Source organism: Lissotriton helveticus, chromosome 12 (assembly GCF_964261635.1).
Source record: "Lissotriton helveticus chromosome 12, aLisHel1.1, whole genome shotgun sequence".
NCBI lineage: Eukaryota > Metazoa > Chordata > Amphibia > Caudata > Salamandridae > Lissotriton > Lissotriton helveticus.
The window spans coordinates 553,161,469-553,181,308 of NC_136073.1; the positions used below are offsets into that span (position 1 = coordinate 553,161,469).

A 19,840-nucleotide genomic window follows, 5' to 3' on the forward strand; every position below is an offset into this window, starting at 1 on the left:
TCAAATCCACCACTAGTCTGTAGACAGGTGGTGTTCCTGGTTCCACTTTTTTATGAACTGGTAAAACAGGGGAATTGCAAATGTTAGAAGCAGTTTCCTTAATCACACCTGACTGTATTAGGTCCTGAATAATTAACATTAATGCTTGTTCAGCCTGAGGTGGAATTTTGTATTGCCTTATACGTGGTAGTTGGGCTCCCTCTTTCAGTGTAACCTTGTGAGGTGTTATTTCCATACATCCTACTGTGGTGGAATCAGTGGCCCACAGGGTGTGTGGCAAATCTTTCAAACGCTCATCTAATTCTCTACTTGTGTAGTGGCCCTTGAAATCTCGCAGAAATAGTCTGACATCTGTAGGTGAGCAAACAATGACAGCTCCTAATTCTTTCAATGTTTTTATACCAAGCAAGTTTTCTGAACATGATTTTGTCAATATAAGATCTGTAGTTGTCATGAGGGGACCAACCTGCAAGGGCAGTGGCTTTGACGTGACGTTTGTCACAGGTTGTCCCGAGAAACCCAGAGAAATACTTTTTGAACCCGAGAGAGGAGCCTCTGGGACCTCTTGATGGCTTATTGTTGTTTTACTGGCCCCAGTGTCTAGTAGAAACTTCCTATCCTCCCCAAGAAGTCAGACCTCTAAATGGACCTGTCTGATCTACTGGAATGGGGATTAGGGGCAGTTTGTCATCTTCTCTCTCTGGGCAACATCATGAGAAATCTGGGTAATATTCAGTGTAGGCGCTGTCTATAATATTCATTTGGGCCATTTGTGTTGTCAGTGGAACTGAAGGTGTTGAACTGTCTAGGGAACCATTCTGTTTTGGCTGATATGGGCGTGGCTAGGTCTTACCAGTAGCCAAATTGTGCTTTAAGACAGGGCAATCTTTAACGAAGTGTCCCATCTTTTTGCAATAATTACAAGTGCTTTTTATTTTTGTCTGGCTACTTGGTGTCTGTTGATGCTGGGATGCAGTTTGGGCTACTAATGCTTTCATCTTTGTGTCTTTCATGTGTTTCTTATCATTTTCTTCTTCATCCTTAATGCGATTCTGGTGATATTGTAGCATTTGTAACACCTGTGGAGGTGTATGTGCTTGCCAGGTACTTTCTACTTTTAGTACTCTGTCCTTAATGGCTGGCAAGGCGTTATCTACTAATTTGGAAACAAACAGATGCGGGTACGCTTCACTTGTCGGCGTAAGGCCGCTATTTACCGCAAAACACTTTTCAAGTCTAGTGTAATAATCTCCTATGTCTTCACCATGTTTCTGTTTGCAGGAGGACATGGCATCCCAGTCCTCCTTTTTCACTGTTAGTAACTGTGGTAGCACCTTTAAAATAGTGCCGGGAAGGGCTTTTAGTCTGTCTCCTATACCTTGACCTGCTACTCTAGTATTTTCGTCATTCTGAAGTTCAGTCCATCTAATGTGTTCACCTGCTACTTCCCAATCTTTTTCTCTTAGTTTGTCATATATACCTGATGGCAACAATAATTTCAGAATTGCTGTGATATCAGAAAGAGTATATGTTCCCATCATTAATACATCTCCTAATTCCTTAAAGAATCCAGCAGGATCCTTTGAGTGGGAGGGAACCATCTCTTTCATCCTTAGTAACTCAAGTTTTGTCAAGGGTACATAAATGAAGACGCGTTGTAGCGCTCCATTTGTGTCAACTCTGGGGTGGACCTCTCTCATGGGGAACTGGCGTGTTTGAGGAAGTCTATTAGTTGATCCACACGTATTATGGGGAGATCTATATCCAGTCACTTTCTGGTATTTCTGTCTGAAATCTATAAATGTGTTGAGAAAAACTGAACTATTGTGGAGGAACATGTTATCAGCGCAGTCAGATAGAAAATCTTCGAGTCTTGGATCATGTTTAAAATGAGTGTCATTAAGTGTGATGAGATGTTGTACCATGTAGAGACTTGCTAATCTTTGATGTGAGCGTGGTAATGCTAGAAAAAGTTGGGCTATGAGATCATTGTCATATATCTTATATTGAGAGACCCATAGGGTCGCAGTTCTGGCTATTTCCTCCTCCTCCGGTGTAAGCGGAGGTTCCTGGTCTAACCAGTAGTCTAATGCATTGGATGTATTTTCAAATAACACATCTGGAGATGACCGTTCAGAGTGACCTTGGAGGAATGTAGGCGGGGGTGTTCGTGAATTAGGGGCGGAAGAACGAACGGGTAGGACTTTTTCAGTAGGTTCAGTAATTTCCTCCTCAAGTTTCTTATTCTCTTCATTTGTTTGCAAGTTTTGCAGAATACGAGTCACATTACGAGTGAACCTGTCTAGTGCATCATTTATAAGTTCTAGACTAGTGTGGTCGGATGCGGAATCTAATAAGTAAAAAAGTGAACCCGGTACATTTCTTTCCTCCGCTAGTATGTGTTTTATGAAACAGCAAAGGAGGAACCTATACATGTGCATTTTTACAGGGTGTGATCTTCTTGTAGTCATATCGTTAATGGCTCGTGAGTTCTCTCCAGTACGAAGAAACTCAGAGGCCGCTTAAAGAAACGTGTCAATTGCTGGTAGATGTCTTATTTCTTCCCAGGAGTCATGAAGTATTTTACTTATTCGGCCCGCCTCCCCTGTGTTGCTCGGAGTTGGGTCATAGGGGCAGTCGGGAATTGTTTTACCTGGGTCTGGACCTACGGCACCCCCTTCTGGAGTGAGAGGTGGTGCGTTATGTTGTGAAAGGGGTGGCGGAGGCAGAGGGTGTTGAATTACTGGAACCTCATATGGAGGTGGAGTATCTAAGAGGAAATTGGTGAAAGTATCCTCTGGTGATGGGGCGGTAGGCTTTGCTGATGCAATGTTAAGGTTTTCAGGTGCAGATGGCAATACAGGATGAAAACCAGTAGAAATGGCTGATTGTTCCCTTTTATTCCTTTCACTAACTACTTCTTTCCCTATTTCTTGTAACTGTTCTTTCTTGGCCTGCTCTGACATTCTCTTACCCTTTTCAACTTCATGCAATTCCTTCTGTTGCCTCCTATGGGCTTCTTTTCTCCATAATTCTACTGAGTCACTCTGTGACTGGCGGACTCTCTTTTTCTTCCATAACTGTTCCTCTAATTTCATAATACATTCCATGTAAAAAGTACCATTTTCAGGCCATCTATATCTGTGTTCTAGGTCTTTAGTATAATCCACCCATAGATCACAATAAATAAGTGCACCGAAACCATGTTTTGCATACATGAAGTGTCCTGGAGTATCCCGAGGAGGAAGGGGAATTTCCTTCTCAAGAATACTCCTTTTGGTTGCCATCTTACGTATTTTCGAGAAAATAGGCATGATGGCAAGACTTTCAAAGATTTTAGAAGTGAGAAAAACACAAACAGAACAAATATCTTTACCGTACCCACGAAAGAGGTGAGTCCATCTTTTATACTAGTTTTAGTAGTCCTCACCAAAGATAGGTGAGAAACCAACAAAACGCGTATCTTTACCGCCCCCACAAAAGCTGTGGGTTTGTTTTTATACTTTTCAGCAGTACTCACCGAAAAATAACTGGAAGGCCTGTTGAAGATTTTGGGAAAATGCGGCGCGCAGTTTCAAGGTGGGATTTGTAGAACCTCGGACTCGTCTGCTTCGCAGGTTGGGCTTTGGTTCAGGACGTTCCGCTATTCCCCACTGCCTCGTGTGGATGCTGGGCCGCAGTCGGTCCCCCTCTTCGCCTCGAGGGAGTTAGCGGGAATTCCCCGCGTTGTGCACTTTTGAAGTCCGTCAACTGTCAGGAGGGGACAGTAGCGGGTCCAATATCGCCGGCGCGTGGGGGAAAGGGAAGTTCCCTATTCCGGGCGCCAATTAATGTGGTAAATTAAATTTACTTATTACCTCATTTCTGAATTTCTATGCTTAATAAATCATAATTTCTTGTCAATGCAAAGCGAGGAGTCCGTGGTGCTCAAATGAAGGAGGAGAAGACCAATAACTCGAGTTAAGGGGAGCGCTTCCAGCACCAAGCGGGCATAGGAGCAATCTCTCAAGTCCCTCTCTTGAAGTGGGGGTGTCTTTATTTTCAACAGCAGAATATTTATACAGTCTTGGTCACGAGGCAAAATAGAGGAACAAACAGGTCGTGGCAGATAGAGGAACAAAGATCAGCAAGAGGAGCAGAGTGTGAAGAAATGGGGGCGTGTCTTAGGCTTCGTGAGGGAACTTGCGATGTGAAATAGTCTGACAGTTGGAAGGGGGAGGCTTCCTCATTTGGGGTTTATGCTCGTGCTTCATGTCAGAAACATGAACCATCTCTGCGGGGGGGGCAGGAACTCATGTACTGGTTTCCCGGACTTGGCAGAAACCACAGAGACAGATGGTGAAAATGAGGAAGGCCAGGTGCAGGGGTGTCGTGCTCGGGGTCTTGGGACACCAAAGGGTGAATTAAAAACAAAATGGTGCCGGCTTTTAATGTGGGTAATTATTAATCGCGCAAAGGGGATCGCGCAAAGGGGCATAATTAGATCGCGCAGAGGGCAGCGAAGGGGCATAATTATAGATTTTATTTCCACAATACAGCAAATGACCCTGGAAGTAACGCTCACGAGATAGGCTATTCCTGGCACCATGCCACAACAGCTGTGGTCACTTATTATAACATAGCTGCTGTTGGAAAGCTGTCTGAAAAAAGGCTCTATCTGTGTTGCAGGGGTGCCGTGCAGATGACATGAAAGGTTGTTTGATGAACCTTCGCAGGCTCCATGCAAGTTAATACCTTGACACAGAAGTGTACCGCTTAGTGAATTTTTACATTTGTTACCACTAAGAAATGCCTCTTTTTTTCCCTTCACTATAACATCTATGTGTGTAAGGTAACTTCCAGGTTGACTTGATGTATCCTTTACCCAACCTTTCATACAGGCCTGCTGGTATATACTTTTGGCAATATTGAAACTGAAAAGTCGTTATCTGATTTGTGATTGTACCATGTATTATCCAATCAATGACAGGTCTCTCTGACATTGTCAATGGTAATCTCTCAAGTTTTTCAATGCTCAGAATCTTATAATCTGCTCCTTTTTGTGCCAAACTGATTTGTTTATCTGTAAAGTTAAAGATAGAAAATAATGACGTTATGTTGATTAGACGCCATGGCACGTGACCTGAACGCAAATTTTGTAACGTCCAGCCTAGCTGTACAATAGAACGTAATTGGGACTGGCCATGTTGTAACATTAGCAAGTTCTGCTCTATTATATCAATAGCAGATGATACAATGCTGTCCAGTGAATAAATTCTGGAGGACAGAGTCGTTAACCCATTGTCCACTACAGACAGTGATTTTTCAAAATTAATACGATCAATTTCTCGTATTTTTTCAGCAGTTTCAATTTGCATTACTTTCCAAGCCTCGTTGTAAGCTGCGTATATACCGGCGTATATGAAACGTTTTTGACGCTGTTTGTGAGGTCCCAATATGAAATCCCGCAAGTCAGCACCTTCTTTAAGTAAAGTTAAGTGTTGCTTAATTTCCTGCAGTGTGGATCTCTGTAGCCATTCGAGGCATAGTTTCCCTACACTGTATGTTGTAACTATCCCTGGATGTTGTCTCTGGGAATATTTTGGGTCTGGCCTGTTCTGTTTGAACCCCTGTCTTTTATTCAGGAATCTATCTTGACAGGTATTTGTGTCTGTGGGCCAGATCAACCATTTTTTCCAATCAGGATTTGTTCTGTTTTGGTGTAAAATATGGGATACGTCTAACTCCACATCTGTAGTGCTATTCCTATCAGGTATGGAGTTTGGAATTGGAGGTTTGTTTAAGTCTTTTATCTTGGCTAAGCCAAGACCGGTTGTTTGTTGAATGGTGTCATTCAGGAATATTATCTGTTCTGGGATCATGCAGGTTCTAAATAATGATTCTAGACCTTGTACCTGCCAATCTTTTGTACCCCAGATGGTTTTTGTCTCAATGTTGTTTTTCCAAAATTCAAAACCAAATGTAGACATTTTTTCATAAAGTTTTTCAGAATAAATCAATTTAGTATTTGTCAACATGTTTTTCATTCCTGTCTCATTTAACATTTTGAAATAAAACGTTTCTGGATCAGTGTTGTTAAACCCTGAGAAGTATGGAAATTTCCCATAGAATGTTTTCGAACTGCCTTTTGGCGTTGTGGGTCAATGTTCCCATTGATTATATATAAAAACATTTCTAGGATTAGCGGATTTATGAAAATAGTGATGACCATAATGATTAAAACAGTACATTTCTTCATAGTTTGATGAACCCTGTAAGTAATCATGTTCTGTGAATTTTGCTGACATTTGTAAATCTGACATCATATCATTAATATTTTCAAATTCCCAATCATCAGAGAAAGTACTTGGTGTTAAAAAGTCACTTAATGAAACCTTGAACTGGTGTGGATATTTCAAGAGCTCAATCGGGCCATAGATTTCGTAATCCGTTGTGTCCCATGCTACACCACCCGGTATAGGATTGGCTGTGATGTTTACTGATGACAGTTCTCTTTTTTCAATGTGAGAAGATCTGTGAGGCTTTAGGGCCAAGTTGATGTTCTGACTTGCTGTGTCCAATGTACTATATTTTCCATCAATGAATTTTCCCAAAATTAAAATCAAGATGAGCCATATGAGGAGGAAAAGTACACCTAACACAATCCATAATTCAATCCATGGTGAAATCAGATATGTTTCTTTAAGTTGATGAAAGAGTTCAGTCATTTTTCTTTGAAAGTTTTAGTTGCTGGCGTTTCTTCATGTTCACTTGGATCATCAGAAAAGTCGTCGAAATTGATGAAGCAGCCAGATGCAGTTCTGTCAATTGTTGGAATTGCTTCCGGATTTTCATTTATCTTTGGATATGTATGGTCAGAGGCTACATCATTGTAGACTGGTGTTTCTTGACGAACTGTTGCAATTTGAGTTTCAAGAGGCACAAGTTCCATGGCTTTGTTGCATAGTCCTTTTTTTATTCACTGCAGGTTTATCAAATGTGATTAGTCTCTCAGTTTGAACCTCTTGGATTGTAGCAAGGTTTGGTCTTCTGCTACTTCTTCGGAGTCCACTGGGCCTACTACTTATTATTGGCCACATGATTGTGGTTTTACCAGGTCGATTGCTACAACTCTGTTTCTGTGAGGAAGTCTGAAAAGATCGAGAGGGACGAGTTTCATTATCTTGATATCTGTCAGGTTTTCTTAATTTATCCCTATCTCTAAGGTTGTATCTTTTCTCAGAGGGCTCCCTGTGGGGAGACTTGCCTCCTCGTTCTGGAGATTTATCACTCCGTTGAGGAGACCTTCATCTGGACTGAAACTGTTTTTCGCTGGGAGTAGTTTGTTTATTACCCTCCCACTTCTTTTTTGAAGTATTGAGATTGTTCTTGATAAATGTTTTTTCAGGATTTTCAGTTAGTTGGGGTTTTAGTGGTTTCCCACCCAAACTATCTCTACCTAATTCTTCATAGGATTTTTCTATGATTCTGGCAAGTTCAAAAGGTTGTTCTGCTATATCTGTTTCTTTAAATTTCTGGCGAATCGCCACAGATGCTGCTTCTGCTTTTATGTTGGCTAGTAATCTACCTGAGACCTGCTTAAAGTCTTTCAGCAATTTCATACCTAGAGTTAGAGCAGATTCTGGACCGTATTCATTTTGAATCTGTCTTAGTACGTCTGGTATAACCGTCATGGACAGAACACCATGTGTTTTTGTGTAAATTGAAGCAAAGACTGTGCCCCAAGTGTCACAGTCCTCCACATGTCGTGCGATCCCCATTGTAAGACAGATAATCAGAATTCTGTGTTTCTCATTAGGAGTAGTATCCGGAAATACTGCCTCTATTTGAGTGATTTTTTTTTAGCTAACCAGAATGGAATTTGTTCCCGTTTTGTGGGTATTTTGCCAATGACTGATTGTATAGTCTGTGGTGTAATTTTATTTGTCTTCCCCTGATGAGGGGTGTGTTGTGAAATTCTTATTGCTGGTTGGACTGTTGCAGTCCGCATGACATATTGGACCAATTGTCTATGTATTTTAATTAGTAGTTTTAGCTGAGCTAAAAGTTCTCGATCTGACATTTTTTCAATGTCGGGATGTGGTGTGTAGCTGGCTAGTACCGACCATGTGTCTCCTGGTCTACCTAGTGGACCGAGCCTGGTAATGAGATTTTGATGTTTTAGGCGCCATTAAACCAGAGCAGGTGCTCTTGGTATGTCAACGTCCTCGAAAGGGGCGTATTCCTTTGGAGATTCCTCTATTTTGTAATAGTGGAAATCGTGTGTTGTTGGATTTGCTTCAGGAAAATGTATCCATGAATAGAATACCTCTGTCTGCCGATATTCATGGGCCTCTACCACAAATATGACTGTACCACCTCTTGATGATAGTCTATTTTCTATAAGTTTAATAGTTATCGTTTTTCTTACGCTAACCGGAATGATTATAGCATTCGGGTCTTCATTTTGGAGACTTGTGTTATCCGCTAGAAGTTGAGCTGCTATTCTAGCTCTCTCCCTTTCATCCTCACTTTCCCCAATTTTACTGAAAGAAGGTTTTTGTTTGCAGAGCAAGTTTCAAGGAAATAAAGATTAGATGCACAATATTTTGGAACACTGTATCCTTCAACGTTGACTAAACCAAAAACTAATACATAGGAATCTCTTCCTACTAAGTTCTGGCGGATATTAACCTTTTATCCACTCCAGACGTCTATTGGAGTTTTTACGGGAAAAAGGGGTCTGTGTGAAAAGCACGACTGAGTTACTCTAGTATCTAGTGTTAGATTATCGCCTTACCAAACGTTGGGCGCCATGTAGTGTAGTTCCTATATTCCCACTAGGCTCTGCGCATTGGAATAACATAAACAATAGTTTAGACGTAGGACTGAGGTCCTCATCTAGGTCTCTACTGAATATGTTAGACTTAATTAGGTATGCCAGCTAGCTCAGAGGTCACTAGAAACTTTCTCGAGTGAACAGGAAGGAGTTAACTTTCCTGAATAGACAAGAAGGGATTAGTTTCTGACAACCGCATAAACATGACAACTTTGCTCCCCCCAGAATAAGGAGTATATCTCCAGAGTCGTGGAAAACAATAGACCACTATTTCACTCAGTCAATCGTGCATGCTTAGTTTCACCAGGAGTGCAGATAAATAGAGAGACGGGCGTTTTCAATAAAAGTTGTTAATTATTGAGCAGTCCTCTTTCTCGTGCAAGAGAAGTGAATTGCCACCATTGCAATACTTATCATAAAGTAAAGTGCGTACAGTAAAAGGAGTATTATAAAATAATACTGTAAAAGCATTTATATAGTTTCTGAGCCATAAGATACTTAAAACAGATAAAATATATACATAAATAAAATCATTGACTAAACGTACTCAACTGGTGCTTCTAAGATACGCCTACCCCGGTGTACCTAACCTAAGCCTAGTACATGGGAAGGAGTAAGTGAGCTGCAGTTTAAGTTAAGTTAGTTTTTGCCAAGAATCTGAATCAAGAATTCTCTGAGGATCTAATACCTTGGTTATAGAATGAAGGACGTCTTGTATCTCTTTCTCAGGACTCGATCTCCCAGCAATCCGCAAGGATGACTGGAAACACTGGAGCTGGATTTCTCGGCCGGAGAAAAGACAGCGTCTCTCTCAGTGTGTCAATAGGAGGGTCGGCTTACTTCGGCTCTCGTTACAGCTGAGCTTCGGGTAAGTAGATAGCCGATCTGCTCCAATACCACCGTGTGTTTGCTTAAAGCAAGCGCTGGTATATTTATACCTGGAAGGTGCCGAGTTTGACGTAAGGTTGGACATAAGACGTCACTAAGAACTTACAGTTCTTTCAGGACTCCAGGAGTTCTTGGACAAATCAAAACAAAAGCAGGGGAAATTCCCGGGCTGCTGGAGGCTTGGTTTATTTAAAGAGCGCGTTGTACTCTCTAGGAGTCTATGGGAGTAGCCTTGCCGTATTTGGACTGCACAGGCTATGACTAAATATGGATATGATTCTTATGCCTTTATAAGGGTATGATTTGTTATAACCACATAAGGGCATGAATCGGGAATATTTAAATAGGGTCCTAGATACGATCACAACATTGTCTCCTCTTGGCTTCTTGTAAGCTGAGGCGACGACAATAGGGTCTCGCTGCGACAGGGCTTTCGCCCTGTGTCGCAGGTGCGAGACCTAAAAAAAGTGTCTTGGCTCCCTTCTAGAAATATGAACATAGTAGCTACCAACCGAGGTGGAGCTATGAGGTTGTTTACCATCCAGACCTATGAGAACCAATTTGAGGAAGGTAAAGCCCTTTAAAGCGGGATTACCAGTGGAAGCAACCGAATATTCCTCTTTAGAGAGAGTTGTTCTGCAATCTAGTCCAAACGAAAGGAACTTCAGAAGACACTGCAAACATGGACAGACTTGGGGTGACTGCTTTTTGTGTTTTACCTAGTCTGGCTCAAGGTGACATGGACTCACCTCGTAGGTCTCCAATTGAAGTAGCATAGGGCCACATTTGATTTCCAAATGAGAGGGCTTCTGATGCTAAGCTGATAACAGTGTATAAATACTGCCTGAATCCTCTCATTTGCCATTATGGGATGGGTGGATGGTTTGATCTGAGGGTTAGGATTAGGGGATCAATGCTGTAGGTCTACTCTCATTTGAACATGCCCGTCCCCCAACCAAGTTTTCCTAATTTCTTTCCCTTATTCTCCTTCCTCTATTTCTTCCTTCCTGTCATTCCTTGAGGGTGCTTCAGCCTTGTTCGTCAGCCTTATGCTGATGCAGAACTCTGTGTTTCCAGAGTTATTGCATTGGTGTTTGGGTGCGTCTCCTAGTTTTAGTCCTGTTCTCTTTATGCAGATTTACAAAATGATTTAAAGCTAAAACTCGCCCTTTTCCTAGTTTCTCAAGCCGAGAGGGCTGCTATCTTTGCAGTTTTGTCCGTCATGGACTAATTTTCCTGATTTGCAGTATTTTCGTTTTTGCAATTTCTTGGGGAAAATAGGCCCCTGTTATGAACCAGGAAAGCTATATATGCATTGAAAATGAGTCTGAACGCAGGTATGCGGTAATTGAAAAAGTTGTTAGCCTGTGTCTGCGCAATCGAACACAATCAAAATTATGTGTGGGGGAGCAAATTCATCCTTAGAACAGACCACAAACCCCTGGTAACTATTCTATCCCCAGGTGGAGGGTGTAACTCCACTACGCCAATTGCAAGACTTGCATCCAAACTAAAAGAGTACTGTTTCAAAACTGAGTTTGTGCCTGGCAAGAACAATGTGATGGCTCATTTTATGTCACACCATCCTTGTCAACAAAATGAGTGTGAGGTCTTGGATGAGTCTGATGTGGTTACCAGTATTCAAGATGTTGTTTCCGGTGATTTTGAAGAGATTTCAGAGGAAAGGTGGAGATTATGTGAGAAAAAAGACTTGTTATGCCAGACTATCAAACAGTACATTATGAGTGGTTGGCCCAGGAAAAAGGATTGAAGTGCTGAGGTTATGCCCTTGTTCAAGGTCGTAGATGAGTTGGAGCTAGATGGAGAGCTTATGTACAAAAGTGGTGTGTGCCACCCACCGAGGTGCAAGAATTGATCTTGAAACTTGCACATAAATCACATCCGGGCATGTCTTCCATGAAACAGTTGGTGAGAATTTTTTTCCGGAGGCCGGGTATGGACTGCATGGTTGATCGCACGGTCAGAGAATGTTATGTACGCATGCCAAGTGAAAAGATGTTGAGGGTTAGTATTCCTCCCTTGAAAAGTGCTTAATGGCCCGATGAACCATGGAAAAAATATGCATTTGACATTCCAGGTCCATTCATGTGTTTACCTTATGATTTGAGGTATCCGTGGGTTCTTGTGGACTACCACTCTAAGTGTCCGGAAGATAAATTTGTGCCACACACTACAACCAATATTGTGGTGAAATATTTCATGGAAGATTTTGCTAGAGAGGGTTGTCTGTCCATCCTGGTTACAGATAATGGTGTGCAGCTCACTTCAACAGAGATGGAAGAAATTCTTAAGTGTTATGATATTAAACATGTTACCACTTTGTTGTATGAACCACATGAGAATGGTCAAGTCGAGCGTTTTAACCATGTGTTAAAAGGGATATTTTTCCGATGTCATCAAGTTGGGAAGTGATTGGAAAAGCCTATTAATAGAAAGGTTGTAGTTGTATCGTATTACACCACACACAAATACTGAGGTCCGTCCTTTCAGACTTCTCTAAGGGAGAGATCCTGCATCCAAACTGTGTCCTTGGTGGTTCAAGGAGAAGAGTAGAAGGGGAAGAGAGAATGAGAGCGTGGTGAATGAAGCAGCAGGGAAGGTGAGAAATAAACAGTTTAAGACTGTGTGGTATGACAACAAGTGGAAAACTAAAACACATGATTTCAAAGTGGGTGACTGGGTGAAAATCAGAAAACCAGGTTTAATAAATAAGTGATCAGAAAGATTTAGTAAAGCTGTGAAAATCACAAAAATGTTCGCCAACAGTGTTATCACACAAGCTGGCAGAGTGTTGAATGTTAAACGTGTTGCAAGATGCCCAAACGGAACCTGCACTTTCAATGTTTTTAAAAAAAATTATTTTTATTGATGACCCGTTCACATAGGGCGCACACTTTACAGACATTAGCGACTAGGAGTGCATCAACTTTTTGAATTACCCCATGGATCACCCATCAGTATCATGAGAGCAGTACATTCCATACGTTTTTTTCTTATATTCTACTCTGGATCCCTTCCATTGTTCTGCTGTGGGGGTTCGCATTTACCTCCTGTGTAGTTGTTCCACCTATACCAGATCTATGACCATGTGCGGAGACACCCTCTAGATTCATACACTGTTGTCTGTGTCAACATGCACCAATCCATGTATCCCTCCCATGCCGCCAGAGACAGTGGCTCTTGCACTCCACAATCTTGCAATGTTCCATTTTGCGATTATCATACCTAAGGTCACCCATATTCTCTCTTTGGTGTTCAGGTCAGTGGAACCCCTTAAATTATGGTGCCACAATGTTATGCTATAATCAATATCACATCCCATCACCTCCGCCATACATTTCGGACCAATTCACCTGTATATGCTCGTACTCCCAGAGTATATGTATGAAAGTTCCTCCTGTCCACACCTTCTCATGCATCCAGGTTCCAATCTATAGCCCATCTTTACCATTGCAGGGCCCGCAAAATAGATTCTGTGGAGCACCTTTAGTTGTATCAATCTCAACATAGATGAAATAGCTACCTCCCTGGGGGAAGCCAGCGCTTCGAGTTATTCCTCGTCCTCCAATTCCCCCACATCATGCTCCCATTTTGATCGAAGCCGGAGGAGGGGGTCAGACAGATTATTAATGCATTTCCAACAGGTCAAGGTTATGGATTTCTCCGGCACGTACCCATCTAGGAGTCTATCTTATAGTGGGGCTGATTCCGGTGGCATCTCCCTCTTAACGGTCACAGTCTGTAGTGCGTGTTTGATCAGCATGTATCTGAAGTATTCTGTGTTGGCAAGTTCGTACTCTTTTTGCAATTGGGGAAAAGGGACTATTTCACCCGCCTTCCATAGATCCCCAACTTTAGAGATGCCAATTAAGTCCCATCGGTCAAAGCCCTTGCTTTTCCTGAGGTTGCCAAAACATCCGTAACCCAAAGAGGGATAGCGCTTGTTATTTTTCAGCACTTTCAATGTCGATGATGAGGCTACAGAATACTCTTTGATTAAGGTTTGGAGATTCTGTTCACAAGTATGACCACGAAATGGTCACCAGTGCACATTCAGAAACTAACCATTGTAGCAAGGGTACTGTTGCTTCTAGAGTCAAAGATTCATGTCCTGCAAGACAACACCCTAGAAGATTGTCAGATTTTGTAATCTAAGTTTGCGTTATTTTTCCTTTCCCCTTGAACCTCTTTTACATTTAATGGTCTTTTCTTTTATACATAAGGGAGGTATGTAACGTCCTCGCATGCTCCGCCATGCGACAGCCATCCAGCATTATTTATTAGGTCACTCAGCTGTGCATGTTTTAATGTGTGTTCTCATTCCATGCTGGAATTTGGACTGGTTGGTCAGCCCAGGAGGTCAGTTGCACTGGACCATCCTGCTGTCCAGTCATCTTGCTGTGCTGCTGAATAAAACAACATGAACATCTTATACTGAGAGCTGAGACTTCATTTCCAGTAGAAATCTAGACATATTTTTTAAACGACTGCGTTGTAACAATGCATACCGTAACCCGCATATCGTAACAACGACTTGCGGAGGGGGGAGAAGGTGTTGGATTTAAAATCCAACACCTTCCCTACTGTCCGCACGGACTGGAGTTGGAATAGTACATTTTACTATTCCAACATCCAGCGCCCCCCTCCGCAAGTCATTGTTACGACTTTCGGGGTAATGGTATGCGTAGTTACAATGCAGTCATTGTAACGACCGTGTTGTAACAACATGCGGGGTGATTGGCAGCGGAAATAATTCTTTACCACTGTTTTGATTGGGTGACTCGTATAATTTCATTGTTTACATTTTTGGACCTACTTTTTTCTTTTTTTTTAGCACGCGGTAAACGACGTGTTTTCTTACTCCACCCCCTTCCCCCCCAACTGTCCATTGCAGCAAAATAAACCCCTTCAGCTCTTCACTTGCTCGCCCTCTTTGCTCGTGATCCTGCTTCTCAGTGGCAGTAACTCACTCGTCCACTGCTGCCCCGCTCCTCCTTGCTTGATACAGTCAATTATTTTGTTCGCACTTGTTTTTTTTTGTTTTATGGGTTTCCTCAGCTGCAGTTTTCCACTGAACCCCTGGTCTCTCAAAGGCTATTTTGCTCACTTTTATTGCACAAGTTACAGCTCCACGATGAGTGCCCATCTTCAAGGAATGGTAAATCGCAATTAGAAAAAAGATACCAACTAGATTCCAACATGCGCATGTGCACTCATATGTAAAAATGCTAGGCACAGCTCATTTTTTTTGTTGGTTTTCTTTTTTTGCTAATACTGTACTGCATCAGCGCCAATATTTGCAAAATTAAAAGGTTAACACCTTTTCAAAAACAATACCTATTGACTTTGCTAGTGCAAATACTGACAATGCATCACTTCACCAGGAAACAAGCATTTGCAATGCAATATGTCTCGCAATAGGAAAGTTTGTGCTATTCTTGTAAATGACAATTTTTGTATTTATGTGTTGGTTTTGAAAATAGCTAAATTAATAGCTTTGTCATTTACAATGCTGATAGTTATAACTTTCGCAAATGTGACACCTATAACCTGGGGTTGCGCCGAGTGATGCTGTGGTGGTGCTGAGTGGTGTTGTGGTGGTGCTGAGTGTTGTGGTGCTGTGGTGGTGCTGAGTGGGTGCTGAGTGGGTGCTGTGGTGGTGCCGAGTGATAATGTGGTGGTGCCGAGTGATAATGTGGTGGTGCCGAGTGATAATGTGGTGGTGCCGAGTGATAATGTGGTGGTGCCGAGTGATAATGTGGTGGTGCCGAGTGATAATGTGGTGGTGCCGAGTGATGATGTGGTGATGCTGAGGGCAGAAAGGCACAAAAAAAACTAGTCTAACAGGGGGCAGAAAGGCACAAAAAACGAGCCTAACGGGGGGCAGAAAGGCACAAAAACCGAGTCTTTGATTAAAAAAAACTCAGCCATCAGACCAAACCACAAAATGTGAGTTCGACTAACATGACAGATGTAGTCTCGATTGACCTCTATCCTGAAATATCTAAGTGACCTATAATCAGTGTAGCTTCAGCGTCATCAAATCCGAGTCTTCACCAAGATAGCTTAAACCGAAGCCCAGAAAACCCATCACTGCTGTTGTAGCAGGCTCTTGCGCTGGCTTCACCACAGGAACTGGCCACAGGAACTCTCACCTCTTCCGTTAGGAAACTCCATTAAGGATTAGACATCTATGCTGCTGACGTGTCAGATCATCACCCGGGAGGAAGATGTACAAGCCTGACGTTTGTATAGTGAAAAGTTCTTGTGAGTTTTCACAGATAGTCACGTAAGCATAGGGCAAATACCAGGTGAAGGAGAGTGCATTTCTGAAGACCTTCTCCAAGTACTTGGGGACAAAAGCGGCAGGCTCACAGTCTCGACACATGGAAAACACAGAGGCACAAAGGCACACAGGAATAAACTACTTGACTGCACTGAAGCTGCATGGGACGCTCTGTTACAGCGGCCACAGGAAGCGAGCATTATTGCAGAGATCTGTAGTAAATCCGCAGGCCGCTGGTTGTAACCCATGAAGCAGACATGGCTGCAAGCGCTGCCGTGGGGAATTGTGTAAGGCGCCAAGACCGCACGAGTTTGCTTTGTGTGTCTGTTTACTAGCAGAAGTACTACTGTGCTGCACGCTGTAAAAATGAGCAAATATGTTTGCTTTATGTTTATTGTACGCATGTGAGTGGCTGCACACTCCTGAATCCAGCTCGGGGGCTCCCATCAAGCAAGTAATGTGGCGGGAGGGGTGAGGAACAGGGCAGGAGCACCGGGCACAAGGGGGAGTGGGAGGGGCTGAGATGCCTCATGGCTCCACGGAAACCAGGAACAACGTACTATAAAAAGCCGAACAATCTCTAATTAAACTCCGGTAAAAAAATGGGGATGGTTAGAAACAAAAGGACTCCTATTAAACAAGCCTGGAGTGCTGCGGGAATGAAGGAGCGCAGAAGCAGCAGGATGCCGAACTTAAGTTACATTTTGATAAGAGCGTCTCTGTCGCACAGCCTGGCGGCCGTGAAAGTGAAAGTACGGCCGACCGGCCGTGGGCAGTGAATAATTAAGGGGGGAGGAGAAATGCCTGAGGCAGAGCGCACGCTGGGGGATGCCTGTGGGAGGGAGGCAGATGGCTTTGATGTGCACGCGCTTTTCACGGGCACTGCATGGAATCGCCCGATGGTTAAGCTCTGGTTAAGCCCCAATATCTCTCGCAAGCTCAATGCGCAAGCGCATTGACAGGCGAGACCTAAAAATAAAGTGAATAAGAATCAAGGTGATGTCTGTATTTTTTTTAATGTATTGTGCCCAAGAATTTGGATTAACGATAGGTGCCATTCAGAATTTTGCTTTGTCCATTAGTGAGATTTTTAAAAAAATGATTTCATGGACACCAACTTACAATAGGTGCAGGTTGATATTTTGTATCTGACAAGAATGGAACAAAACTGCAACCATGTCAACTGTATTCTGAGGACCAAAATGATTATCAATTTGCCAAGGTGATGAGTACACAAAATGGTTTTGGGTACCATACAAAATCCATGCATTTCTTTTATACTAGACACTCTGAGACATTCCGTTGGAGTGTGGCTTGCCCAGGTCACACCACTTTGGCATTTACAAGGCATGGTTGGTAACAAACTAGGGCTAAAGCAAACACAATCTCCTCACATTTCTTCTGGAAAGCATTGGACTTTGTGGCTAGTGGCAAATGTTCTATCGTTTTATATTTCATTTCTACCAGTACTAATGTTACCCCCACGCGTGTGTGGCATATTAGTTGGGACAGGAGCAGCTCAAAATTGCATCCATGTCAAGTATGTTTTCCAAGGGTTGTGTCCGAAGATTTGTACCATAGGAGATGTTAGCAATTTTTGACCTCCGGCTTGGCACACCACCAATGCTAGATAGTTTCAAAGATTAGAGACCCATGGAATTCCCGTAAGGCATAACACAGTGAATCCCACCACATTTTCATGCCCAGAATGCTATGAAAGCATAAAACACGCTAAAATACATTCTTGGACTTACCCTTGAGTTTTGCTATTTGAAATTCAACTTATCGGAGCAAACTTTCAGCTCCGTAGGGATGTTTGTGAAGTATCTTGGAATGTCTTTATCTTTTCTTCCTTGAAATTTGTGACTATTGTTGTCTTGTTCTCTGGTGTATCTCCTTCTTCTAGAATGGACTCTAGAATCCAAAATATTTCTCCAGAAATGGAATAGTAATTTTGGGTGCACAAATACTAATGCAGATTTTCCTCCAAACTCAGAATCAGGGCTCATGTGTTTAATCTAATTCGATTCTGTGCTCTGTGGCTTGGAGTATGCTTATGAATTAACCATAGAGCTGTACTTCTAACCATACGGTAAACTGAAGCCTTTTTATTAGTCCTCTTGTTTATTAACATCTCTACTTTCATCTCTTGCATTTTAATAGTCCTCTTACCTTTTTATTCATACAATGTTTGAGGTCTCATTCATTTCCGCTATGGGTTTTCCTACATATGCTTGCCGCTTTCCTCCTTTAGATTTGCTGTCCCCTGGCATCTGAACATTTTTTTCACCTATAGGAAATCTGTAGTGTTTGAATCCCCCGCAACCCCAGTTCAGTAAGGTAACTTTACTAATGCAAATTCAGTTTCAGGAAACCATTCATGCTTTTGGTTCTTTTGCCCAACTCGAATTAGGTAAGCACACAATAAAAACTTTAACTCGGATTTTTGAGCAGCATTAACACACTTGAGGTTTAGCTATTTCATGGAATTTCTACCACATTTTTAACCGATTGTGCTGCTTTACAAAAAGCTGGAAGAAATTGCATAGCCGGCAGAATCTATGTGGACAAGAAACCATATATGTGCCCGGGGTCTTGCTCCTTGCCTCTGACTGCTGCTCCGCCATTCTCGGACTGCCCATCGCCCTCCAAAACCCTACTTTGTGTCGGGTACTAGGGGAAGCCGGAGACTGTAGGTAGGGGGCCAGAGGGGAAGCTGCTGGGAGCAGGCCGCAACAAGGGTCAGGTAACTTCCAAGCCTAAATACGCCCACTGCTCTCTGCCACGCGCTGTTTACCTCTGGTGGATTGCTGCTATCTTTTTGCACCTCACTTTGCAAGCCAAATAGCTTATGGAGTTGTTAAAGGATAGCAGAGAACAAGTAGACGCTGCTTTTCTTCTTTTTAAGACAACCTAAACTGTATTTAAGTATCATACATGGGTATTTTAATGATATTTTAGCATGCAATATCATAAGACAAAAACAGTTGGCTACTTCCTTTCAGTCTGTAGTCTTGACACATGACTGACAAAACCCAGTGTTATTTGCCTTAATGAGGCAAGCATGAAATATGACAGATTCTGCATCTGTGTTGGCAACCTTTCAAAAGGGATCCTTGTTCTGAGGAACGCTCCTTGACATTTTCTAGTTCTTCTGCAAATAATGTAAAGCTGTAATGCAAAAAAAGTGCATACTTCTAATCAGAAAGTAGAACAAGTTGTAAGTACAACATGATGCTGAGTAAAAACAAAATTATTTCATAGCTGCTTTCTTATGACCAACCTGGTTTAAAGTTGAAGCTCCTGAAACATAGCAACATTCTCAAATTCTATTTTGTATATGTGTTTGCAGTCGTGATCTTCCAATCCGTCGTGAAACCTGAGCCTAAATTGAAAATCATTATACTGTCCGGGATTTGAAACCTTGGGACACAATGTAAACACTGTATGCATTTATCCAACTCTAGGCCAGTGAACAGACATTGCCATGGACCTTGAAATCTGGAATCTAATTTCCATGCCCTCATTCGTATATTATTCTTTTGGTTCCCCACTCAAGCTAAGGTAATGTGCTAACTGTGTTCTTGTACAATCACGTCCTTAATGTTAAAGACTTATAAACAAATTGATTGAAAGCTGCTAGATGGTAACTTGTACAGTGTGAGGCTAAATAATAGTTGGGGAACTAGTAGTATATTTGAAAAACTGCAATTGAACATTGTCATAATTTTTCACTGGGTGTGGATTCCCTGAACATTGATGGCTCTGAACATTTGCAATTATTACTGGAGGAGTGGGGAAAAAAAAAGTCCTACAAAAGAATCCAA

At 42.2% G+C, this 19,840-nt stretch overlaps 1 protein-coding gene across 1 annotated transcript in view; it reads left to right on the forward strand.

The window, feature by feature from the left end:
- The window catches only part of PSME3IP1 (proteasome activator subunit 3 interacting protein 1), a 156,179-nt gene that overhangs the window by 45,626 nt on the left and 90,713 nt on the right, over positions 1-19,840 (forward strand). The window lies entirely within an intron of this gene.